This window comes from Protopterus annectens, chromosome 9.part0, assembly GCF_019279795.1.
Source record: "Protopterus annectens isolate FY-2018-M chromosome 9.part0, PAN1.0, whole genome shotgun sequence".
Classification (NCBI taxonomy): Eukaryota; Metazoa; Chordata; order Ceratodontiformes; family Protopteridae; genus Protopterus; species Protopterus annectens.
Window position 1 is genome coordinate 332,314,073 of NC_056743.1, and position 27,373 is coordinate 332,341,445.

General features: G+C 41.5%; 1 protein-coding gene across 1 annotated transcript in view; it reads left to right on the forward strand.

Moving 5' to 3' along the window:
* Positions 1-27,373, forward strand: part of LOC122811222 (V-type proton ATPase subunit B, brain isoform) — a 1,846,974-nt gene that overhangs the window by 736,993 nt on the left and 1,082,608 nt on the right. The window lies entirely within an intron of this gene.

A 27,373-nucleotide genomic window follows, 5' to 3' on the forward strand; every position in this document is an offset into this window, starting at 1 on the left:
GAATTGTATACCCCTAACTGTACCAGCATGTAAACAGCTGCATAGATGCACTTGTTTTCTGCATTAGCAAGAATAAGGCAAGCTTCAGAATCTCCCCATATGATGCAAGTAAAATATCAACAACCCCCCATATGATGAAAATGTAATATCAACAAAGTACACAATAAAAGGAAGAAATATTGACCAAAAGTAGGAAGAGCAGTTCCCAAATTAATAGAGATATTTTTAATTAATAAAATGATTCAGGTGTCTGGTTAAATCCAGCAAAGCTATATTTGATTTGAAGACAAAGTAAGGTAAAGGTAATGACAAAGTAAGGTAAAGGTAATGACAAAGTAAGGTAAAGGTAATGACAAAGTAAGGTAAAGGTAATGACAAAGTAAGGTAAAGGTAATCACAATGCCTTTTTTTTTTTTTTTTTTTTTTTTTAAGTTATGCTCAATCTTAAGAGTGTCACTCGGTAATGCACTGAGCTAATTGTGAACAATGTTACCTTCACTAAAGCTCAAGATATAACTAGCCTTACTGGCTGACACATTCAGGCCAAACTTTGCTACACTCCAAAAACCCATTCCAGATGCTAAAAATACTGCGTCAGAGTGCCTTGACAGTATCTCCAGATGCATCCTGAAAAGCACAAAGCATGATTTATCTAAGCCCCTAACAACGGTTCAACCTAATCTTCAACACAAGATTTGTACAAAGTGAGTGGGGAACAGCAACCTTCACCCCCTGCACAAGTGAGAACCTTCCACTGATCTGGGCAGTTGCAGGCCAATAAGTCTGATCAGCCTCGTATGTGAAGCCATAGAAAGGATCATCACGGAGTTAATAAAGACAAATCTAAACTTGAGATCGGTAAAGGTAGGTTGTGTCTACTTAACCTAGTGGACTTTTTTGAGAGTCACCAAGGCAATGGATGAAGATAATACAGTACACACCGCCTACCTTGACTTTGGCAAAGCTTTTGACACATCTCCCCATACGGGCATAGTAAAAAAGTTAAGCATACTTAAATGATCCTCTGGCTCAGGGAACTTGTGTGGACAAGAAAAATAAAGGAGACTTAAGTGTGAACAGCAACGTAACTTTTGATGAACACGTGTCTACTGTGGTAAGGAAATCCTTTTTTTAATTTCTCCAAATTTTTTCGGTTTCTAATAGTATGACTGGAATGGACCCCATTCTTAAGTCAAAGTACAATTAAAGTTCATGAAATTAGTATTTTCAACCTTTGATGTCTGCCACAAGTGCTCTTCACAGCACTCTCAATGTGCCCAGTAATTACTCCTCCTGCAATTTGTGCGGGGTTACATGGACGTGTAACATATCTAAATAAGATTGTAGATTCTTTTTAACAAGACCCATTGCTCCAACTACTATTGGAACTGTCTGGGTATCTTTCTTCCACATTGCTGTCGTTTCTGACTCCAGATCCAGATATTTTATGGTTTTCTCTCTCTAGCTCTGTGTATACAAGATACTGTAGTCCCTGGGTGTGGTGATTTCAATGATCAATGCTACTTTTGTCTTCTTTTCTTGGACCACTATATCCGGTTTTCTAGCGTCTATCTTTTGAACTGTTGGTAATGGATGATCTCATGTGATACAGACTTCATCATTTTCTGTGATGCTTTGTGGCTCATGTTTCCAATGTTTTTCAGCCACTTCAATACCATAATGTTTGCACAATCCCCAGTGCAACAGTCTTGCAGCATTATTATGCATTTCAGTATACAGTCCTACTGCCATTAGAATGCCACAACCAGGAACAAGGTGTGCGACTGTTTCCAATTAGGTTTTTAAAAAACCTACATTTCTTCAATGGACTTTGTAAACCAGCGTGTACATAGCCCACTATCTTGGGCTGCCAATATTAACCTTTAATCTCTTTGTTTGAATTGGCCTCTCATTAACCATTCCTGTGTTCGTTCCTGATCAACATTAGGTTCTTCCAGAAGATGTTCGTGTTTCACTGTTTCAGTCATTACTCTTGGGTTATCCTGCTGGCAGGCTACCCTCAGTCGGCCAGAATTCTAAAGTCTAGGTCCGGCGTCGGTTGCTGTCGCCTCTTCCCTGACGTCAGTGCGCCAGGGCTATAAAAGATGCAGCCGATGCCATTTTCTTCAGTCTTTATTGCCGCGCAGTGCCCGAAGCAAAAGAAGTTTGCAAGTGCCGGTCGGCCGACACCTGGGATTTTCAAATCTGAATTTCAGAACCGAAGTCGTCATTAAAGGTAAGTACCCTGCTGGGGAAACTTTTTTCTTGCTCCAGACCGATGTCAGAAAAAGTTAACAATTGTATTTCTTGTGGGAAGCAAATTACCTCAAGGATTTTCACTCTTACTGTATTCCATACCTAGGCCCTGATCACAACTTTGGTTTTGTGCTAGATTTAACCAGCGCACTATCAAGCGTCTGTTCGATTTTGCATTTCATTACTTTGGCCGAAGATTTAATTATATAATGCCGGCGGAACAGCTGACAACCAGAGGTTACAAAAAACGCAAGGACAAGGATAGGCATCAGAGGTCCAAAACCGACGAAGCCTCTTCTAGGCCAGTCGCCGGTTCACTTTTTTCACATTTCTTGCCTTCTCATCTGGTCCTTCACCTTATATTCATTTGTTTTTTGGCACATTCAGTTGCTGCCTGATTTTTGTCTACTTCTGGTTTAATTTCCATTCCTGCTAGACACCAATATGCTTCTGCTAACAAAGAAGTTCTTAGATTTATTTTCCTCATGTTTCAAAACTTTCACTAGATTTGGGTCCTGTGAGGTCAACAGATGTGTGGAGTCCAATGATTGCAGAACTGAACATGTAATCAATTTCAAGAAGACCCATCCCTCCTTCAGAACGGGGAATATGTAATCCTGGTATACACTGATTTTTATAAATAATTTGTTAAGCTGTATGGCACAGCTTATTAACAAGGAGATTGGTTCTAGGCATAAGGATGTTATTGTCCCCAATATTCAGGCCTCATAAGACCAGTCATTGAGTATAATTATTTTTTGCATGCATCTGTCCAGACACAGCTGGAACAGCCAGAGAGAGACCTTACAAAAAGGTTATTCTGCTTGAAAAAAAATACCATATGTGGTCCATCTCAAAGCATTATCGCTTTATGTTTTGTCTCTTCTAGATTGCTAAGGGGTGACCTCTGTCTGGACACCAAGGCAATGGATGGAGGCAAAACAGTGCATACTGCCTTCCTTGACTTGGGTAAACCATTTGATTCAGTGCCCCACTCTGGCATTGTAAACAAACTCATGGATATAGACATAAACTCCTATGTTGTGCACCAGATAGCCAGTTGGCTCTCGGGACACAGGAAGTTAGGATAGTGAAAACCACCTCCACAAAGAAGCTGGTCACTAGTGAAGTCCCTCAGGGCTCAGTGCTGGTCCACTCCTTTTTTTGCATCTACTTCTCAGACATCAAGCCAGTGTCGGGCCTCTGGCTAATCAGTTTGGCAGATTGCAGACTAGATACTAACATCCTTTGAGAAGGACCAGTACAGATGGTGCCCAAGTCCTGGATTAAAACCCTGTGCCAAGGAATGTTTGATAGTAGCTACAGATGTTGCCCCAGTCATGGATTAAAACCCAGTGCCAAGGAATGTTTGATAGTAGCTACAGATGGTGCCCCAGTCATGGATTAAAACCCAGTGCCAAGGAATGTTTGATAGCTACAGATGGTGCCCAAGTCATGGATTAAAACCCAGTGCCAAGGAATGTTTGACAGCTACAGATGGTGCCCAACTCTTGGATTAAAACCCTGTGCCAAGGAATATTTGATAGCTACAGATGGTGCCCCAGTCATGGATTAAAACCCAGTGCCAGGGAATGTTTGATAGTAGCATTCTCGAAGAGAGCCACTCTAGGGAAATACCTCATTGATAGCATACCCCTAAGAGCAGAAACAGTAGTCAGGGATTTGGGTACATATGTAGATAGTAACCTGTCTTTCGAGCAACGTGTCTAAGGTAGTTAGGAAATCATTCTGTGTTGCTCAACGTATAAGCAAGGATATGGCATCTATGTCCAAGGAAATAATCATTCCACTGTATTTGACCCTCATCAGGGCCATCATTGAGTACAGCTCCCCTTTTGGTATGTGCCTGACCAGGGACCCTCATCAGGGCCATCATTGAGTACAACTCCCCCTTTGGTATGTGCCTGACCAGGGACCCTCATCAGGGCCATCATTGAGTACAACTCCCCCTTTGGTATGTGCCTGACCAGGGACCCTCATCAGGCCCATCATTGAGCACAACTCCCCCTTTGGTATGTGCCTGACCAGGGATCCTCATCAGGGCCATCATTGAGTACAACTCCCCCTTTGGTATGTGCCTGACCAGGCACATGAAACTACTGGAATGTCCACAAAGGTTACTGTCATAGAGAATGCAAGGCATAAACAGCATGTCCTTTTCAGATCACTTCAAAGCCCTGTGTCTGTTTCCTGTAAGCTGTCTATGCCTGGCATACAGGGCATCCTTGGATCCCATTCTGATGGACCTTTTGCATATCTATAAAAAGAATAGCATCAGAATTACTGTATCTAGGGATTTATACTTTACTTGTGACATAGCTGTCCTTCCATTGTGTCCTACTTGTTTGTCTCGCACTATTCCCTTTCTCTGGAACAGACTTCTCATCTAAGTGAAGCAGAGAACTTCCATAACCCTACTGGACTAGTGGATGGGAAATCAGAAATAACCACTGCTCTACCACCTATATTTCTGATGGCCTGAGGCAGCCTGCTCTACCACCTATATTTCTGATGGCCTGAGGCAGCCTGCTCTACCACCTATATTTCTGATGGCCTGAGGCAGCCTGTAAATCTTGCCCTGTCTTACATGTACCCCTTTAAAATAATTTTTAAGGCACATAAACTTGTGGGATACAATTGGGATGATTGGCTAGGCTTACAAAGGCTCCACTGGTCATTATCCTAGTATATGTCTATGTATGGGTTTAACACTATCATCTTGATTGTGTGCCTTGTACATATTCAGAACAGAACTATTCAGGCTTAATTTTTACACCATTTGGTTGATCAGAAGAGTGTAGTTTCATGTACTGGTTCCTTCTAAGAGCATGGCTTCTTAAGTAAAAACCCTCTGATCTTACTGTGCCAGACTGCTTAAAGATTTAAACCTGTTGAAGTTACCACCAAATCTTGTACTTGGAAGTATTCCACAAGAGGGAAGTAGCTTTCCACTTGGGTAAAACCTCTTTCCCTACAGAATTCTGACTGTCCAAGTCTGTTTTTTGTCTGATGCAAACACCTGCTTGAGGTGATCTGACTTATTACATTGTCAGCATATCGATCACTGTATTTTTTTTTTCTTTGGTGCAGGATAAATCTTCTTAACACTATTAATCTAGCTTTGCATAGCATCACCTGGTACCTGGTCTAAAGCAGAAATAACTGGCTCTACCCACACGGCTAGCGATGGCATCTGCACCCCCACCCCCATCTGCTGTAAATACATTCCCCAGTTAACTTTTTCTTTTTAGTTATCAGTAAACCAAGATAAAGCTCTAAGTGAAAAAAGGTAACCCAGTAGATGCACTGGAATTGCCCACTTGTAAACTAGAGGCAAAAAGCTACTTAAACTGCCACTTTTAGTCTGCTTCAAACTGGGTGTCTACCCAGAAAGGACACAGCTGAAATCAGGTCTACAGATTGTTTTTTGTCTGCTTCAAACTAGGTATCTACCCAGAAAAGGACACAGCTGAAATCAGGTCTACAGATTGTTTTTCCCTACTAGATTCTAATAACTCCTAACAATTTGGCTGTGTAGACACGTACCCTGCAATCTTTAGCCTGGGGGGGGGGGTCTACAAACTCAGGTCTATAGATTTTGTTTGCAGCACTTGCTACTCATTTTCACCTGAGTGTGATTTTCTACAAGAACTAACTACTTCACATTACCTGTAACCACTCCCACCCCCCTCCTCCAATATTGTCTCAGCAAAGTTTTTTTAAACCCCTGGAGCCATCTTGGCTTCTCACAGCAGCTGCCAATTCCCTTCAGCTTGTGGTAACAAAATTGCTAAATTTGCCACTGGAACCTCCTATTGCAGCCATCATTGTATCTCCCTTAAAGAACTAAACTGGCTGGAAATCCCACAACTCCTTCACTTTAATCAACTCACCCTCGCTCATAAACTTACTAACCACCCCTAAACATCCCTTACCTTCAAACCCTTCTCCAACCCTAACACCCCAGTAGGCCCCTAAGATCAAGCAACAAAAATCAACTCACTGTTATCAAACCCAAAAACTCAGCAGAAAAAGCCAGATTTTCATGTACCATATCTAAACTTTGGAACAATCTTCCACCCTCTATAACTACTCTACCTTCCAGCAGCCTTTTCAAGACTGCCCTCAAATTCCACTTAAATTTGCACTGGCTTTGTCCTGTTCTAATCCAGACCAACACCCCCACCCTTACCCCCCCACCTAGACTCTTAACCCAACTATACTACCCGCCACTACTAACCAGTCAGAAATAGCTAGTTGTCTTTACATACTTTAACATCTTGTCTGACAACGTTGTTATTAATATTGTAAATGACAAACTATCTTAACTTGCAACATTTTCTGTATATACTGTTAATCAATATCTTGTATTAAAGCTAACAACCTGTAATGTTTACTATTGCTGCAACTTTGTATCTCTATCATGTACATGACGTGGAGCTTTTCTCCCTGGGCATCCGCTGAAAAAGGACCTGCGTCCAATCGGAATTTCCCAGTAAACAAATGTAAATAAATAAGTAATCATTTCTTCTAAGATAAAAACAAAAACAGCATCTGTTATCAGTTTTCATTCTTCAACTAATGGGTTCGGATCCAATCCTCTGATCCAACTCATCTGTTACACTAGCTCATGGCCACCGAAAAACTCGCAGCATACTAACATCTCTCAGGTCTTATTTGCCACTATCGTGTCTAGACGTGGTGTCCTTTGCTGTCGAGTTGCTCAGTGGGAGATAAGTCTTTAATCTGTACTTAATCTTCAGATTTTAATTTATTTGATTATCACTGTTAACTTTTACTTTCTAGTTTAAGTAATTTGTTATTGTTGTGGTATCCTCTTTTTCAGCATGTCTAAAAAAGGATCCGTGGGATTTAAAAAGTGTGGACACAAACTGCCTTCTAATTCCCATAAGCTTTGTGTGTTCTGCTTGGGCCCGGAGCCCTTACAGCAGCAATGCAGCATCTGTTGCAGGTTTAATCCCCAAGCTCTTGTTGACAGAAGGAATAAGTTGATTTTGAAAGCTTGCTGCCAATTTCATTTTCCAAGGGCATTACTGGGGCGCAATTCCCCAAACACAAGACTAGAGACCCTGCAAAAAGCTCTAGACCTTCTAAATCTTCAGTCTATTCCTCCTCAGAACCAAAACAGAAGGAAAGATCGGATCCAAAATTACAGTCCAGCCTTAGTCTGATCTGACCAAACTGGTATCAGATCTTGCATCCTTGGATTCGAAGCCTCTTTCGACGTCTGCCTGTTCTCTTCCTCTGGATCTGGTCTTACCCAGAGTGCTCTTTTCCTTTTTAGAAAGGCACTCCAAATCCCCATCTCCGGCATCTTCTTGTTCCTCCAAGAGTCTTACTAAAGCAGATGTGGAGAGAATGACGAAATTCCTCACAGTGCAAATTCAGATGGGAGGGCTTACAGCCCCTACCCCTTTGGGTCAGGAAGCCCGATCTACTGCTCCACCCATTACAGCTCCTTTTGTAATCCAGAACTTAGAGTCCTTGGATCTGAGCCTTTCTGATTCGGATCTAATAAAGCACTTTCTTCAGATCCAAATACTGCTCTTAAGTGCTCTGGCTCCAACATCTTCAGAGTCAGATGACTCTGAGCCGAAGCATCTTTTTTGGGTCCAGGAGGTTGGAGTTGACTGAGGTTTTCGGAGCCATCTCTTCCTCTTGAAGCCTCTGCACTGGGCAGCTTGCCTTGGACTTCCACCTCTGGTGAGTTGTTTTCAGAGCAGAGGGAGGTGATGGCCCAGGAACTTGCTTTCTCTACCCCATTGTCTTCCTCCTTTCCAGAGTGATCTGCTTTCGAGGTTGAGAGTTCTCTGCTCGAGCAGTTCAGATGGATCCAACCCTGTCAAATCTACCCTCTACTTCTCAGATGTCTTTGTGCCTCAACATTCTGCCCCACAGGGACAGCTGTCTCAGAGCTTCCAGATTACCCAGCAGGGTATTCTAATCTTTTCCGATACTTCACTGGACCACCCCACTGAGGAAGTTCCTAGGAAGAGGAAGTGCAAAAGGAGGCACTTCAACTCTTCTCAAGAGTCCATCACTGAGAATACTAATTTCAGTGGAGGGGGGGTCCCCCAAATCACCATCCAATGACATCTCATTTGGAAACATTCTTGAAATCCTTCAGCAGAAGGGGGGCTGGTCTCCCCAAGACCCTTCTCCAGAGGAATCGGTATTTCTGGAAACCTTCGAAGCTGGCTGTCTCCCCCGTGGGGTACTCCACCCACCGGTGAGCTCATTGATTTGGTTTCTACGCATTTGTGAAAGGAATCGTCTCTAAGAGGCCAGACCGGATTCTGGCTCCACCAGTAGGAAGAAAATTAGAGTAAAGGGGTGCCAGTAGATGCCATGGTCATGGTGGCAGCTACAAAAAGGAACTTGCTGAACAAAGTTCCACTGTCCATCCTTCTAGCAGAGAATTTAGGGTGACTGACCGCTTTGGGAAGCATGTTTAGGCTTTACTTTTGCACTCAGATCACTGAACCATCTGGCACATTTTACGAGACTTAAGAGATTTGATTTAAGGAAATATAGAAATATATTTCTGAAACCAAAACTGCTGAGGCTGAATCTTCAGTAGTCTGTCAGCTGGCTACTCTACAAGCGATATCCAATTCATCCATGAGGCTCATCTTGCATGCTACAAAAGGTGCCTCGAGCCACAGGTTCAGGTATTTTCATCAGGAGGCATCCATCGATGCACCTTTGTGATTTTGCTGAGCCCTGTAAGTCGTCGTTCATCAGTGCTCCTTTTGACAGCACTTCTTTATTTAGCCCCACAGTGAAGGTCACTGTCTCCAGCTGTGAGACACTGAAAGACCCTGTCTGCACTGGGCATTTTAGATCCCTCAATGGACCTTTTCCAGAAATCGATGGAGAGGTAAAAAAAAAAATGGTTCAGAAAGTTCCTGGGTCTTTCCCAGGATACTCGTGGAGATAGTTCCCACAGAGGCAGGGGATGGGGCTATAGTGGACATTGACGCAACCATGGCAGAGGAGGCCTGCAAAACCAGGGGTCTAGAAATTCTTTTTCCAACAGACCCTTTCAGTGCTCCTGAAAGGAAGCCCGATAGCCCACCTCTGGAGGCAGCTGGGAGTCTCTTATCCCTGCACCAGAGAGCCTGGCTAGAGATAAGAGATAGTTGGGTGCAGAGAGTTATTTCCACAGGTTATACAATCCCCTTTTCCCTACCTCCTCCATTGTTAAGAACATTTCCCAGTGTTACACCCAGACAGAGAAGAGCAACAGCACTAGAAATTCAAACGCTGCTAAGAAAGAGTCATCCAAGAGGTCCCAGCAGACCACATCAAATCTGCAACTTACTCAAGACTCTCTCTAGTCCCAAAGAAAACCGGGGACTGGACAGCAATTTTGGATCTCAGTGTATTGAACAAGTCGTTTGATGCACACACCTCTGGATGGTCACAGTTCAGTTCATTCTGCCCTTTCTGGGCAAGGATGGCTGGCTGTGCTCGATAGACCTTTAGGATGCGTACTGTTACATAAAAATAAGTGGACAATCCAGAAGGTATTTGCTTCCGTCTAGGAGCCAGTTACTACCAGTTCAGAGCACTGCCCTTCGGCCTCACCACGGCCCCCAGGGTGTTCAACAAATGTATGGCAATAGTAGCAACTCACTTGAGCCTGCAGGGATTGAGTGTTTGCATATTTAGACGACTAGTTCATTACCTGCCCGACCAGGTGTCCAGTGATAGAAGCATGAGATTAGGTGCTGCAGACTTGTTTACATCTCTGAATAACCAACCAGGTGTCCAGTGATAGAAGCATGAGATTAGGTGCTGCAGACTTGTTTACATCTCTGAATAACCAACCAGGTGTCCAGTGATAGAAGCATGAGATTAGGTGCTGCAGACTTGTTTACATCTCTGAATAACCAACCAGGTATCCAGTGATAGAAGCATGAGATTAGGTGCTGCAGACTTGTTTACATCTCTGAATAACCAACCAGGTGTCCAGTGATAGAAGCATGAGATTAGGTGCTGCAGACTTGTTTACATCTCTGAATAACCAACCAGGTATCCAGTGATAGAAGCATGAGATTAGGTGCTGCAGACTTGTTTACATCTCTGAATAACCAACCAGGTATCCAGTGATAGAAGCATGAGATTAGGTGCTGCAGACTTGTTTACATCTCTGAATAACCATAAATTACAAAAAGTCTCCCTTAGAACTGACCCAGACATTAGAATTCAGAGAGGCAGTGTTCAGCACAGTATTTATGATAGCTTCTGTTGCTCTATCAAGAGTGCAAATGATAAGGGTACAGGTCAGGAAAATTTGCAGTACCAGAATTTCTGCTCAGTTTATTCTGTAAGCCCTGGGATCGCTATCACTGGCAATTTGTTTCATTAGCAAGATTCCACATGATGATTGTACAGTGGATGCTAGCAAGACAGTGGTCAATGCTTTTTCAACCCATGTCAGCAAAGATTAAAATAACTCGGATGTGCAAAAGTTGCCTTTGCTGGTGGATGCAGTTGCAACAGGGATGTCCTTTCATCCTCCTTCAGCCCAAGGCTATAGTGAACACGGACACTTTCCAAATTGAAGGGTGGCATTTTCTGAGGAAAACACTCCAAGGCACTTGGTCTCCCCAAAACACCAACTCTCACATCAGTGCTCTGGAGATGAGAGCAGTGCCTTTGGCAATGCAGGCATTCCAAGACACACTTCCTCTCTGAACACTTGCAGTCCAGACAGACATGTCAGTAGTTTGGCACATCCTCTGTGTTGAGAAGCCCTCAGAGTCTGGCAATGGGTGATATCTTCCAGTTGCTTTCTAATAGCAATGCATATTCCAGGGAAGTCCACTGTGATTGCAGAGAAATGGAGCAGGTCCATCTTATTACCTCACTAAGTGGTTCTGCAACAGCCAAATGACTGATAGGACTTCCATTCAGTGGGGCCAGCCATGCTGTGAGCTTTTTGTCTTTCTCCTGAACAATTGCAGCAGCTTTTTTGCCCTAATCCCCCCACGGGGTAATCACAGAGGGGTGCTCTATTCCACAATTCACCTCCGGGTATTCTGAATGCTTACCATCTGACCCCCCCCCCCCCAATTCCTGCAGAAAACATCCCGGTTGAAGAGCAGAGTCATCCTCATTGCACCTTACTGGCTTTGAGAGATTTGGTTGCCCTTCCTTTGGCCACACCTACAGCATCCACCTTGGATTCTGGAACAGGTTCCAGACCTGCTGTCCCACCCGACAGACATAGTTCACCCATATTATCAAAAAACTCAAACTAAATAGCTTTCCCAATTCCTTTAATAGCCAGACAGCCAGTTCAGTCTTCCCCTGCCCATTCCATACTTTTATCTTTCCATAAACCTTCTATTAGGAAACTTCACAAGTACATGAAAAAGTTTTTTTTTTTTTTTTTTTTTTTTTGCTGAGCAGAGCAGAATCTGAGTGACCCTTTTTCAGCTCCATTTCATACTGTTCTGGAAGTTTTGGCATGTCGATTTAATGAAGATGTTAGCTCATCAACTGTAAAAGTTGAAGTAGCAGCAATCTCTATTGTGTTGCATTTCAAAATTCTTAGCTGGCTTCCTCTAAGCTGTGCAAAGCCTTTTTAAGAGGCACTCTCCTGTGAAGAATAAAGACACCATTCCACCATGGGATTTCAATTTGGTACTGTAAGCCTTAATTCATTGTCCCTTCGAACCAGAAGCTAAATGTGATCTTAACTTCCTGACCTGGAAAACTATTTTTCTAGTTCCAGTTACATTTGCTAGAAGAATTTCAGAACTTCAGGTATTAAATTCTAAACGTCCATATTTGATTTTTCATAAGGATAGGGTCATGTTACATACCACTGCTTCCTTCGTAAGGACAGGTCATGTTACATACCACTGCTTCCTAAGGACAGGGTCATGTTACATACTGCTTCCTTCATAAGGATAGGGTCATGTTACATACCACTGCTTCCTCCCTAAGGACAGGGTCATGTTACATACCACTGCTTCCTCCCTAAGGACAGGGTCATGTTACATACTGCTGCTTCCTCCCTAAGGGCAGGGTCATGTTACATACCGCTGCTTCCTCCCTAAGGACAGGGTCAGGTTACATACCACTGCTTCCTTCCTAAGTGCTGGGTCATGTTACATACCACTGCTTCCTTCCTGAGGACAGGGTTATGTTACATACCACTGCTTCCTCCCTAAGGACAGGGTCATGTTACATACCACTGCTTCCTCCCTAAGGACAGGGTCATGTTACATACCACTGCTTCCTTCATAAGGACAGGGTCATGTTACATACCACTGCTTCCTCCCCAATGACAGGGTCATGTTATACCACTGCTTCCTCCCCAAGGACAGGGTCATGTTACATACCACTGCTTCCTCCCCAAGGACAGGGTCATGTTACATACCACTGCTTCCTCCCCAAGGACAGGGTCATGTTACATACCACTGCTTCCTCCCCAAGGACAGGGTCATGTTACATACCACTGCTTCCTCCCCAAGGACAGGGTCATGTTACATACCACTGCTTCCTCCCCAAGGACAGGGTCATGTTACATACCACTGCTTCCTCCCCAAGGACAGGGTCATGTTACATGCCACTGCTTCCTCCCCAAGGACAGGGTCATGTTACATGCCACTGCTTCCTCCCCAAGGACAGGGTCAGGTTACATACCACTGCTTCCTTCCTTCCTAAGGTGTTGTCAGAATCCAACATCAACCAATCCATTAACCTGCCAGTATTCTTTCCAAAATTTACAAATAAAAGAATATATGCTGCACTTATTTGGATGTTCATAGACAATTATGTTTTACTTCTTGCACATTACAAAAGAAATTAGAAAGACAGGTCAGCTGTTTATCATCTTTGCATATGCTAAATTGGGTGAGTCTGTTACGAAGGTAACTCTACCTAGATGATTGACTGATTTGTGTTTCCTTTGTAACAAGTTGAATCTGCCGACCAGATCTATGGTGACTTGTGTTCCAGTCTAGAGCTTCCATGGACGATGTATGTGGCTTCAACTTTGTCAAATCCTCCTACCTTTATTGAGGGGGGGAGATCAGCTTTTGACCTCGGCTGTATTCAGGAATATCCTTCCTTAGAGTCCACACAGAATTTTAGGTAGCTGGGGAACTCTGCCCCATTAGTTGAGGAATAGGCAACAGAGTAATTTAACAGGTTCATAGGTGTGTACTAGGCTAACAACTGTTGAGGCCTTTTGAACCTTAACTATGCATCGGAGATATCTGTAAGCAGAGGTCTGGGAGATGAAACATTTAAAAGCATGGGCTTGGAGTTGAACCATTTACAGGTTGTATGTGTCCATTAGAGACTTAAGTTGTAAACCAGGGATGAATGTCCCGTTATCCATTTATGATCACGGTCATGTGTCACTACACGTTGTCATACAGTGTGAAGATGCTGAAACGTCGCATCACTTGCTGCATGTTTTTCTTCTCTGTCACAGTGAGAAGACACTGACACATCGCATCACTTGCATGTTTTTCTCCTCTGTCACAGTGTGAAGACACTGAAACGTCGCATCACTTGCATGTTTTTCTCTGTCAGTGAGAAGATACTGAAACATCGCATCACTTGCTGCATGTTTTTCTCCCCTCACAGTGAGAAGATACTGAAACGTCGCATCACTTGCATGTTTTTCTCCTCTGTCTTCCTTTTCCTCCTTCACCATGTGATTATGAAGAAGAGGTGGGCAGGATTCGCAGTTATTGTGAAGGAAGCATCCACATCTTAGTCGGAATCCGGGGATATTTTCCTTGGATTCTGAAACCATCCTCTTAAGACACCAAGGCACTTAACTGTGAGCCTGCCCCCCCCCCCCATAGCCACAACCAGACTTCTTTCTTGGAATGAACTAGGTTGGCTCAGAGATTCCTTCAGGACTCTGTAGCCTGTGAGCCAGGTTCAGGGCACTCCTGTGTGTTGGGAGTCTTGCTTCATAAGAGTTGAAAGAGTAAAGCTGTTCTGATTTTGAAGAGGAACTAGAATATATGATTATCTTCATGTTTCACTGTTGCAGTCATCACACTTGGGTTGTCTGCCTGCAGGTAGCCCTCAGTCGGCCCAAATACCAGAGTCTTAGTATTTCTGCTTCCGGTGTTGTCGCTTCTTCCATGACGTCGGGTCATCAGGGGTATAAAACAGGCAGCCAATGCCGTTACATCAGTCTTTCTTGCCGTGGAGGAGCCCAAAGCAGAAGCAGTTCATTTGGGGCACAGTGTACGTCATAAGAGGTAAGAGGATAATTTGGTTAGCATCCTGAGGAGGAAGATCTCAGATTCACAGTGTACGTCATAAGAGGTAAGAGGATAATTTGGTTAGCATCCTGAGGAGGAAGATCTCAGATTCACAGTGTACGTCATAAGAGGTAAGAGGATAATTTGGTTAGCATCCTGAGGAGGAAGATCTCAGATTCCCAGAACGGCTGAGACCTTCTGCTTATCAGCTACCACCCCCCCTTAAGTTCAGTGGCGACTTTTCCAGTCCAGTAAGCCCTTTCTGATGATCTGCATGCAACATTCTTGTAGCTGAAATCTCAGCCTCATAAGCTTTTGCATAAGAATCCTGTTGCAGATCCACATCCAGACACGGTATTCCCAGTAAACTGATAAGGGAACTGAACTGGCTGCACTGTGGAATCCTTTCAAAAAAAAAAAAGTGTACCAAACTTTTTTGGAAAAAACATGTACTGCTTTGCAACTTAAATCTGCTGTATCCTGAAAAGTCAGACATACCAGAAACATATCAGCAGGCAACCTCTGGATAGTTGGGTCATTGCAAAATGAAACCCAGAAGGCAGGCATGCTTAGCCAAGCCTAGACTGTTGGGGAAAGCATGCTACACACGGTGGGTATGTGCTTGTAGCTGTGGTATCCACGAATCCTGCAGCAGGATCAATCATAAAGCAACATTCTTAAGTGAGGACCCATTCCCCACCTGAGTATATGAAGGCTGTACTAAATATCCTCTAGATGTTCTCTATCTAGATGTATATCTATATATCCATGTGTATGTATATCTATCTAGATGTATATCTATATATCTGTGTGTATGTATATCTGTGTAGATGTATATCTATATATCTATGTGTATGTATATCTATCTAGATGTATATCTATATATCTATGTGTATGTATATCTATCTAGATGTATATCTATATATCTATATCTATGTGTATGTATATCTATCTAGATGTATATCTATATATCTATATCTATGTGTATGTATATCTATCTAGATGTATATCTATGTATATCTATGTGTATGTATATCTATATATCTATGTGTATGTATATCTATCTAGATGTATATCTATATATCTATGTGTATGTATATCTGTCTAGATGTATATCTATATATCTATGTGTATGTATATCTATCTAGATGTATATCTATATATCTGTGTATGTATATCTATCTAGATGTATATCTATATATCTATGTGTATGTATATCTATCTATATATCTATGTGTATGTATATCTGTCTAGATGTATATCTATATATCTATGTGTATGTATATCTATATATATCTATGTGTATGTATATCTGTCTAGATGTATATCTATATATCTATGTGTATGTATATCTATCTAGATATATATATCTATATCTATGTGTATGTATATCTATCTAGATGTATATCTATATATCTATGTGTATGTATATCTATCTAGATGTATATCTATATATCTATGTGTATGTATATCTATCTAGATGTATATCTATATATCTATGTGTATGTATATCTGTCTAGATGTATATCTATATATCTATGTGTATGTATATCTGTCTAGATGTATATCTATATATCTGTGTATGTATATCTATCTAGATGTATATCTATATATCTATGTGTATGTATATCTATCTAGATGTATATCTATATATCTATGTGTATGTATATCTGTCTAGATGTATATCTATATATCTATGTGTATGTATATCTATCTAGATGTATATCTATATATCTATGTGTATGTATATCTATCTATATATCTATGTGTATGTATATCTATCTAGATGTATATCTATATATCTATGTGTATGTATATCTATCTAGATGTATATCTATATATCTATGTGTATGTATATCTGTCTAGATGTATATCTATATATCTGTGTATGTATATCTATCTATATATCTATGTGTATGTATATCTGTCTAGATGTATATCTATATATCTGTGTATGTATATCTATATATCTGTGTATGTATATCTATCTAGATGTATATCTATATATCTATGTGTATGTATATCTGTCTAGATGTATATCTATATATCTATGTGTATGTATATCTATCTAGATGTATATCTATATATCTATGTGTATGTATATCTATCTAGATATATATGTGTATGTATATCTATCTAGATGTATATCTATATATCTATGTGTATGTATATCTGTCTAGATGTATATCTATATATCCATGTGTATGTATATCTATCTAGATGTATATCTATATATCTATGTGTATGTATATCTATCTAGATGTATATCTATATATCTATCTGTCTAGATGTATATCTATATATCCATGTGTATGTATATCTATCTAGATGTATATCTATGTGTATGTATATCTATATATATGTGTATGTATATCTATCTAGATGTATATCTATATATCTATGTGTATGTATATCTGTCTAGATGTATATCTATATATCTATGTGTATGTATATCTATCTAGATGTATATCTATATATCTATGTGTATGTATATCTATCTATATATATGTGTATGTATATCTATCTAGATGTATATCTATATATCTATGTGTATGTATATCTGTCTAGATGTATATCTATATATCTATGTGTATGTATATCTATCTATATCTATGTGTATGTATATCTATCTAGATGTATATCTATATATCTATGTGTATGTATATCTATCTAGATGTATATCTATATATATCTATGTGTATGTATATCTATCTAGATGTATATCTATATATCTATGTGTATGTATATCTATCTATATATCTATCTAGATGTATATCTATGTGTATGTATATCTATATATCTATGTGTATGTATATCTGTCTAGATGTATATCTATATATCTGTGTATGTATATCTATCTAGATGTATATCTATATATCTATGTGTATGTATATCTATCTAGATGTATATCTATATATCTATGTGTATGTATATCTATCTAGATGTATATCTATATATCTATGTGTATGTATATCTATCTAGATGTATATCTATATATCTATGTGTATGTATATCTATCTAGATGTATATCTATATATCTATGTGTATGTATATCTATCTAGATGTATATCTATATATCTATGTGTATGTATATCTATCTAGATGTATATCTATATATCTATGTGTATGTATATCTATCTAGATGTATATCTATATATCTATGTGTATGTATATCTGTCTAGATGTATATCTATATATCTATGTGTATGTATATCTGTCTAGATGTATATCTATATATCTATGTGTATGTATATCTATATATCTATGTGTATGTATATCTGTCTAGATGTATATCTATATATCTATGTGTATGTATATCTGTCTAGATGTATATCTATATATCTATGTGTATGTATATCTGTCTAGATGTATATCTATATATCTATGTGTATGTATATCTGTCTAGATGTATATCTATATATCTGTGTATGTATATCTATCTAGATGTATATCTATATATCTATGTGTATGTATATCTGTCTAGATGTATATCTATATATCTATGTGTATGTATATCTGTCTAGATGTATATCTGTCTAGATGTGTGTGTGTATATATATATATATATATATATATATATGTTTATGTATATCTGTCTAGATGTATATCTATGTGTATGTATATCTGTCTAGATGTATATCTATGTGTATGTATATCTATATATCTATGTGTATGTATATCTGTCTAGATGTATATCTATATATCTATGTGTATGTATATCTATCTAGATGTATATCTATATATCGATCTGTCTAGATGTATATCTATATATCTATGTGTATGTATATCTATCTAGATGTATATCTATATATCTATGTGTATGTATATCTGTATAGAATGTATATCTATATATCTATGTGTATGTATATCTATCTAGATGTATATCTATATGTGTATGTATATCTATCTATGTGTATGTATATCTATATATCTATGTGTATGTATATCTATCTAGATGTATATCTATATATCTATGTGTATGTATATCTATCTAGATGTATATCTATATATCTATGTGTATGTATATCTATCTAGATGTATATCTATATATCTATGTGTATGTATATCTATCTAGATGTATATCTATGTGTATGTATATCTATCTAGATGTATATCTATATATCTATGTGTATGTATATCTGTCTAGATGTATATATGTGTATGTATATCTGTCTAGATGTATATCTATATATCTATGTGTATGTATATCTGTCTAGATGTATATCTATATATCTATGTGTATGTATATCTGTCTAGATGTATATCTATATATCTATGTGTATGTATATCTATATATCTATGTGTATGTATATCTATCTAGATGTATATCTATATATCTATCTGTCTAGATGTATATCTATATATCTATGTGTATGTATATCTGTCTAGAATGTATATCTATATATATGTGTATGTATATCTATATAGATGTATATCTATATATCTATGTGTATGTATATCTATCTATATATCTGTGTATGTATATCTATCTATGTGTATGTATATCTAGATGTATATCTATATATCTATGTGTATGTATATCTAGATGTATATCTATATCTATGTGTATGTATATCTATCTAGATGTATATCTATATATCTATGTGTATGTATATCTATCTAGATGTATATCTATATATCTATGTGTATGTATATCTATCTAGATGTATATCTATATATCTATGTGTATGTATATCTATCTATCTAGATGTATATCTATATATCTATGTGTATGTATATCTATCTAGATGTATATCTATATATCTATGTGTATGTATATCTATCTAGATGTATATCTATATATCTATGTGTATGTATATCTGTCGATGTATATCTATATATCTGTGTATGTATATCTAGATGTATAGTTATATATCTATGTGTATGTATATCTATCTAGATGTATATCTACATATCTATGTGTATGTATATCTGTCTAGATGTATATCTATATATCTATGTGTATGTATATCTATATATCTATGTGTATGTATATCTATCTAGATGTATATCTATATATCTGTGTATGTATATCTGTCTAGATGTATATCTATATATCTATGTGTATGTATATCTATCTAGATGTATATCTATATATCTATGTGTATGTATATCTATCTATATATCTGTGTATGTATATCTGTCTAGATGTATATCTATATATCTATGTGTATGTATATCTATCTAGATGTATATCTATATATCTATGTGTATGTATATCTGTCTAGATGTATATTTGTGTATCTGTGTATGTATATCTATCTAGATGTATATCTATATATTTGTGTATGTATATCTGTCTAGATGTATATCTATGTGTATGTATATCTATCTAGATGTATATCTATATATCTATGTGTATGTATATCTGTCTAGATGTATATCTATATATCTATGTGTATGTATATCTATCTAGATGTATATCTATATATCTATGTGTATGTATATCTGTCTAGATGTATATCTATATATCTATGTGGATGTATATCTATCTAGATGTATATCTATATATCTGTGTATGTATATCTATATATCTATGTGTATGCATATCTATCTAGATGTATATCTATATATCTATGTGTATGTATATCTATCTAGATGTTCTAGATAGTTGCTCTTTGGACCTTCATCATATGATACATTTAAGACTGTTGTATAACAGAATTATGGAGTTGTTCACACTTTTTTCATCCTCCTTTTCCCAAGTATAAGTTCTCTATCACAGCAGGAATCTTAGTACTGAAGTCAGGAAAAAGCAGGACCACATAGAAAAGTTAATGGGAGTAGGAACGAAATGGAAGGTTTGGGGGAAGATCCCTGACAGCCACCAGGCAGCGAGCAGGTGTGACCATATTAGACTCCTGTCGCCCTTCACTTCTGTCCCCTTCTCTCATTGCTCCATGGCAATGAGCTGGTCACCCTCGTTTTACCAGGCTTGGTTAAATGTAACTTCAGATCGCCTCCAGAGGATAGAGATCTCATATCCATTCCAGAAGTTGAGAAATGCCATCTGTAGTAAAATACCAGGGATATTTAGTGACACCTGTCTTAGCAGTGAAGTGTACTACAGAAAATGACAGAACCTTTTTCCTCCAACCAGGAGCGTGAAGCGTTTCTTGGAATACGTTTGCTTACCTATTTTATTAGCAGAAGGGACAGAGCACCTGTCGGAAGTAAATGGTGCAGGAGGTGGCAGGAGACTGGGCTCCATGAGCCAGTTCACGTGTTGGGTCCTGTCTGTATGGTAGATTTATGATTTCATTTTCACATCTGGTTTGTATTTTTTTTTTTTAATTTCTCCAGAAAATGTCAGATGTTATGTGATCCTATCTCGCCTACATTCTGTACTGATGGGTTCGGAGCCGATCCTCGGCTCCGACTCGGCACGCTATGCTATAGAGCAAAGTCTATTATTGGCTGAGCTATTCTATATCCCAGGATGCACCACCACTACTTCCTCAGATCTCGTTTGCCGCTTACAAGCTAGGACGTGGTCTCGAACTTGGCTGAGCTAAGTGCTTTTTTTCTGAGAGTTTTTCTGTCAGGAAATTCTTTAATCTTTACCCAAAAGCTGTTTTAACAGCTATCGTTGTGTTTAAGTGTGTTTTTGTGCATATTTTGTGGTAAATTTTTGTGACTGGACAGGGAAAGGTTTCCGTTTAAGTTAGAGGGCCTTCCCCTTGTTCTTTAGTGAGTCTTCTTGTTGTTTCGGAGAGGTCAAGTACCTGTTTTAGTTAGAGGGTTCTTGGCCCTCTTTTTGGTGTATTTGTTATTTGTTTAAGTTTCTTGGGCTTTCGCCTCTCGTTAAAAAAAAAAAAAAAAAAAAAAAAAAAGTTTTTTATTGTTGTGTAAATCATTTGTGTGGAGTTGCATACATTTGTTTTTCTCTGATATAGTGAGTTGTCTACAAGCATTATGTCTAGGGAGCATAGACCCTCAGGATTTAAGAAATGCACGAGATGCAACTACAAAATGTCCATCGCGGACGATCACTCCTTATGCGTGTACTGTTTAGGCGCCAAACACCTTCAGGAGTCTTGCAGCGTGTCACGCTTTTTCCTCTAGGGTCCTCCAAGAGAGGAAGAATAAATTGATCTTAAAAGGGCTTATCAAACCCTCCTTCGAAGAGGCCTTATCTTCCTCTTCCTCTCCAGCTAAGAAAAAGAAATCGTCTGGTCCGACCAGCCCGTCGGAACCGACCACTAAGAAATCTAGGCAGGCTTCTCCATCGGCTCCACGGACTTCGGAGCCAAGGGCGGAACGGTCTGCCTCGATGCCTCCAGCCTCGACTCCTCTGGTTTCGGAGCCGATGGCTGGGGCTTCGAGAGGCGGGTCACCTTCATCGGCTCCACTGTTTTTGGAGCCGATGAGGGTTGCCGGCTCAGACTCTTCCCCTTCAGCGCCGAAGCCCTCTTTGGCACCGAGGGAAATTGCTATGGGATCTCCCTTGGCACCGATATTGATTGAGTCTATTCGGAGCCGGTCCCCCAGTCCTTCGGAGCCGATGGAGAAGGCTGCTCGGACCCGGTCAGTCTCCTCTCGATCTTCCAAGATGTCAGATTCGGACATCGACAGGGTGCTCCAAAGACTGTTTCAGTCTCCTGTATTCCAGAAATTAGTTTCGGCTCCAGCCCAATCGGCTTCGGAGCCGATGGTCCACCCTGTAGTTCTGGTTCCTCCTCCAACAGCCTCGGCACCGTTGGAGCCGGTGCTGGTGGAGCCGATGGAGGTTTTCGGGTCGGCTCCGACCCTTACTCCAAGCCCGGCTTTCGAGTCGGAGTTCGGTACATGGACCTCCTCGGTTGGCCCCGGGGGGTCACTTCGGGACCGATGTTTTCGGTTCTGAGCCTTCCTCTTGGTGCGTCGGCTGCGGGGGTGCCGTCTATTGTTGTGGCCCCGGGGGTTGGACCTTCCCAGGACTCTGGCGGTCCGGCCTTCAGGGCCATGAGGAGTGCTTTAGCCAAATCTTCTTTGGCTACCTCCACGGTCTCACCGGCACCTTCCCTACACACGGAGACTGGGTCTTTTGTAGTCCCCCTGTCGCTAGACAGCGGAGCCCTGGGCCTGAGGTCACCCCAGTGGGTTTCCCCTCCTGAAGGTCCCTCTGAAGCTTCTTCGGAGGAACCCCCAAGGAAAAGACTGTACAAGAGGAAGCACGTCGACTCCCCCGATGAGTCTCTCACGTCGGACACCGATCTTGATGATGCGGAGGGGTCCCCTAAGTCGTCCTTGGATGATGTCTCCTTTGCAGACATCTTGGAAGCCCTCAAACAACGAGGCGGCTGGCATTCCAAACCCCCTTCCGCTGACGAGTCTGTGTTCCTCAAGGCCTTCGGGGCTCAGCCCTCCACCCTTCGACGAGCTCCTAGATTTGATCTGTCGAAGGGCGTGGGAGCATCCAGACTCTGTGGAACCGGTGCCGGCTCGCCCAAATAAATTCTTATCAGCACCCCCAGAGAAGGAGTTTATGACCAAAGGTGTGGCTGTAGATGCCCTGGTGGTGGTATCTGCTGCCCAACAAGATGTAGCAGAGGCTTCGACGTCCGTCCATCCTCCTAATAAGGAGTCTAGGAGCATGGACCGGTACGGGAAGCGCACCCTCAGTTCAGCAGCCTTTACCTTAAGGTCCCTGAACTATTTGACGCACTTCACTAGATTTCAGAGGGATCTGATCAAGGAGCTTTCAGATACCCTCTTGGGTAACCTACCTGAGCAGCTGGCCCAGACGGTTGGCTCTCAGTTGGCTACTCTGTCATCGATATCAAACTCGGCCATGAAGCTCATTTCATATGCAGCCGAGGGGGCGAGTAGAGCGGCGGGTACGGGTGTTGCTCTACGGAGGCAAGCCTGGCTCCGCCTGTGTCATTTTGCGGAAGCCTTTAAGTCTTCCTTTGCCGACGCTCCCTTTGATGGGTCCTCCTTGTTTGGACCCAAGGTAAAGGACACATTGACCCGCTGTGAGCAAGAAGGTAAGACTTTGACTGCTGTAGGCGCATGGTTTTCCACTCCCTTTCGGCCTTACCCCAAGGCTAAAAGAGGAGGGAAAATGTGGTTCCGTAAATCCCAGAAGTCTTATCCCTCGCAGCAGGACGATCCCCCTTCTAGAGGCAGAGGAGGGGGAAATTTTTTGGAAGACGCCGTCCCAGAGGTGGCAGAGGCCCCCGCAACACTGGCGACCGCGAGTCCTTTCGTGGCTCTTCAGCCTTCCACAATCCCTGAAGGATTGCCCGACTGTGCAGCTCCGGAGCCAGTCGGGGGTCATTTTTTGAGGCACCTAAAAGCCTGGGAGGGTATCACACAGGACCGATGGGTGCTTCGAATCATCGCCGGAGGTTACGCCATCCCATTTTCACACCCCCCTCCGCCATCCAGGAAAATCCCGGACCCGCCACCCAGTCAACGGGAAATCGCAGCCCTCGAAATCTCAAAGCTGCTTCAAAAAGGAGTCATCCAACCGGTCCCCGCAGACCAGATCGGATTAGGGATTTACTCGAGATTCTTTTTGGTGCCAAAAAAGACCAGGGACTTGAGGCCCATTTTGGATCTCAGCAACCTAAATCGTTCAGTCAAGAAGTCCAAGTTCCGAATGGTCACCTTACAATCCATTCTCCCACTGCTGGAGAAAGGTGTTTGGATGTGCACCATAGATCTCAAGGATGCCTATTATCACATCCTGATAGATCAGGCGTCCAGGAGACATTTGTGCTTCAGCCTGGGAGACAGTCATTTTCAGTTCTGCGCACTGCCCTTTGGTCTCACCACAGCCCCCAGGGTGTTCACCAAATGTTTGGCGGTCGTGACTGCTCACCTGAGGAGTCTAGGATTCCAGGTGTTTCCGTATCTGGACGACTGGCTCCTAACTGCCACCTCCAGGTGTCTACTATTGCAGAACCTAGCAGCCACCATATCACTAGGCACTTCCCTTGGAATCACTTTCAATTGGCCAGTCTGTGTTGCTGCCATCTCAGCGCATAAGGTTCATCGGAGTAGAGATAGACTCAAACCAAATGCGGGTCTATCTTCCTACAGAAAGGATACAGACTATACAGGCTCAAGTCCGAGCCTTGCTTCTCAAATCCAAAGCCCCAGCCAGGATGGTCCTGCAGCTTTTAGCCTCCATGTCAGCCACTGTTCTCCTAGTCCCCTTAGCAAGATTGCATATGAGAATTCTCCAGTGGCTCCTATCGACCCAGTGGTCCTTTCAGGATCTCCCTCTCAGTCACCTCATACGGATCACGGAAACCTGCAAATGGGACCTTCGCTGGTGGCTGGTGTCCTCCAATCTGGATCAGGGACGACCCTTCGTTCCACCTCCTCCTACGGCCACATTGATGACGGATGCCTCCCAGACGGGGTGGGGGGGCATTACCTGGGCAGGTCAGTCCAAGGCAATTGGCATTCCAACGAGAGTCTCCTTCACATCAACATTCTAGAAATGAGGGCGGTGCTTCTATCTCTACAAGCCCTCCACGATTACCTCCCTCAGGGCGTAATTGCCATTCAGTCCGACAACATGTCAGTAGTCTGGTATCTGAACAAGCAGGGAGGGACCAGATCCTACCCCCTTTGCAGAGAGGCCATGAGAGTTTGGGAATGGGCAGTGGCGACCAGATGTTTTCTGGTAGCGACTCATATCCCTGGGAAATCCAATGTGATAGCCGACAGACTAAGCAGAACTATTCTCTCTCCTCACGAGTGGTCTCTGAACGATGCAGTGGCAACTCAGATCTTCAGCAGATGGGGAACTCCTTGTTGCGACCTTTTCGAAACCCCGCTGAATGCGAAGTACAGAAAATTCTTCTCTCACTCCAGCTCCGGGGGGAGATTCCCATGGACGCCTTAGCCCATACTTGGCCCACCGGCTTGCTATACGCCTTCCCTCCGGTTCCCCTCCTTCCCAGAGTGATCCAAAAGGCGACTCACTTAGGGAGCAAAATGATTTTAGTTGCCCCTTACTGGCCTCGTCAGGTATGGTTTCCCTATCTTCGGAAGTATGTGCTGGACAGTCCATGGTTCCTGGATCAGATCCCAGACCTATTAATTCATCAGTCGGGACAACTCCATCAGTCCCTTCACTCTTTGAAGTTAACAGCTTGGCTCCTCCTCTTCCGACTATAGTCAGAAATCATACTTTAGACCCGGAAGTCATACGTATCTTATCCTCGGCCCACAAGTCTGCCACTAGGAAATTGTATATTAGCAAATGGAAGAGATTTGCTGTTTGGGCTCAACTCCGGGGTCTAGATCCCATCACTGTCCCAGTGTCAGAAGTCCTGAAGTTTCTAACTTCCCTATTCAATCAGGGTTCTTCAGTCTCTACCATCAAGGTCCAATTGGCAGCTATTTCCAATTTTCATGAATCTATAAACCCACCTTTGATGAGCAACAGATTGTGTAAAACCTTCATAAAAGGTGCTGCGCTTTTACGACCTCCGATTTCTCATCCTGCTCCTCCGTGGGATCTCGATGTGGTATTACGTGCCTTAACCTCCTCCCCCTTCGAACCAGCAGCAACCTGTGATTTGAAATTTCTTTCTTGGAAAACTGCCTTTCTGGTCGTGATTACTTCAGCCAGAAGGGTTTCAGAGCTTCAAGCTCTATCTGTCAAACCACCGTACCTGGTTTTTCACAAAGATAGAGTATCCCTCAGGCCTAACCCATCCTTTGTCCCTAAAGTTTGTTCCAGTTTTTGCCTGCAACAGTCATTAGAACTTCCAGTTTTCTTCCCAAAGTACTCAAACAAAGCAGAATACATCTTCCACACATTGGATGTTCACAGGCAATTGCGATTTTATTTAGATAGGACCCAACAAACACAGAAAACAGATCAATTGTCTGTGTCCTTTTCGGACAATAAATTGGGCAAAGCCGTCACAAAGGTCACTATTGCCAAGTGGATCAGGGACTGTATTAGTCAGGCTTATTCCTCCTCTAATGAAGAGCTTACAACCTTTGTCAAAGCTCACTCTACAAGAGCTATGGCTACTTCAATAGCATTCCATTCTAAGCTTGCCATTAGCGACATTTGTGCTGACTCGTGGTCTTCCGCACCTTCATTTCCCACTACAAATTGGATGTGGCATCTCGGCGAGCTTCATTTGGTTCCACAGTTCTCAGGAGTGTTTTCCAGTGAGCCACCAGGAATCAGGTGCTAGGGACGCTGTCCCAACAGTACAGAATGTAGGCAAGATAGGATCACATAACATCTTTTAGTTATGTACTTACCATAACTTTAGATGTTTGGGATCCATCTCGCCTACATTCCTAATAACCCACCCTCCTTCCCCCTGCCTTGGAGATCAGAAGAGACCGGACGGTCCGAGTACTATTGTTTCATCTTGAAACATCTGGCAATGTTATATAAACAGTTATGTGTGTGTGCATGAGTGCAGACAAACAAGATCTGGGGAAGTAGTGGTGGTGCATCCTGGGATATAGAATAGCTCAGCCAATAAGAGACTTCGCTCTATAGCATAGCGTGCAGAGTCGGAGCCGATCCCATCAGTACAGAATGTAGGCGAGATGGATCACAAACATCTAAAGTTATGGTAAGTACATAACTAAAAGTTCTTAAAACATTGAAAGTAATGGACTCCATTCATAAGTCAGATTACAATTGCAATTCAAGAATTTAGTATATACCGCTTTGATCTTTGTTTGCCAAGAGAGCTTTTCACAGCACCTGTAGTACCATTCAGGTAAAGCTCACAGCTGTTTCTTGGGGCAGAGGTGGAAAGTTTGGATGGTGCATAACTGATGCTGTGACATTGATGCATGACTCAGTAGACAGGTGTGTGCACACACAGTATGTGTGAGCCTGTGACAGT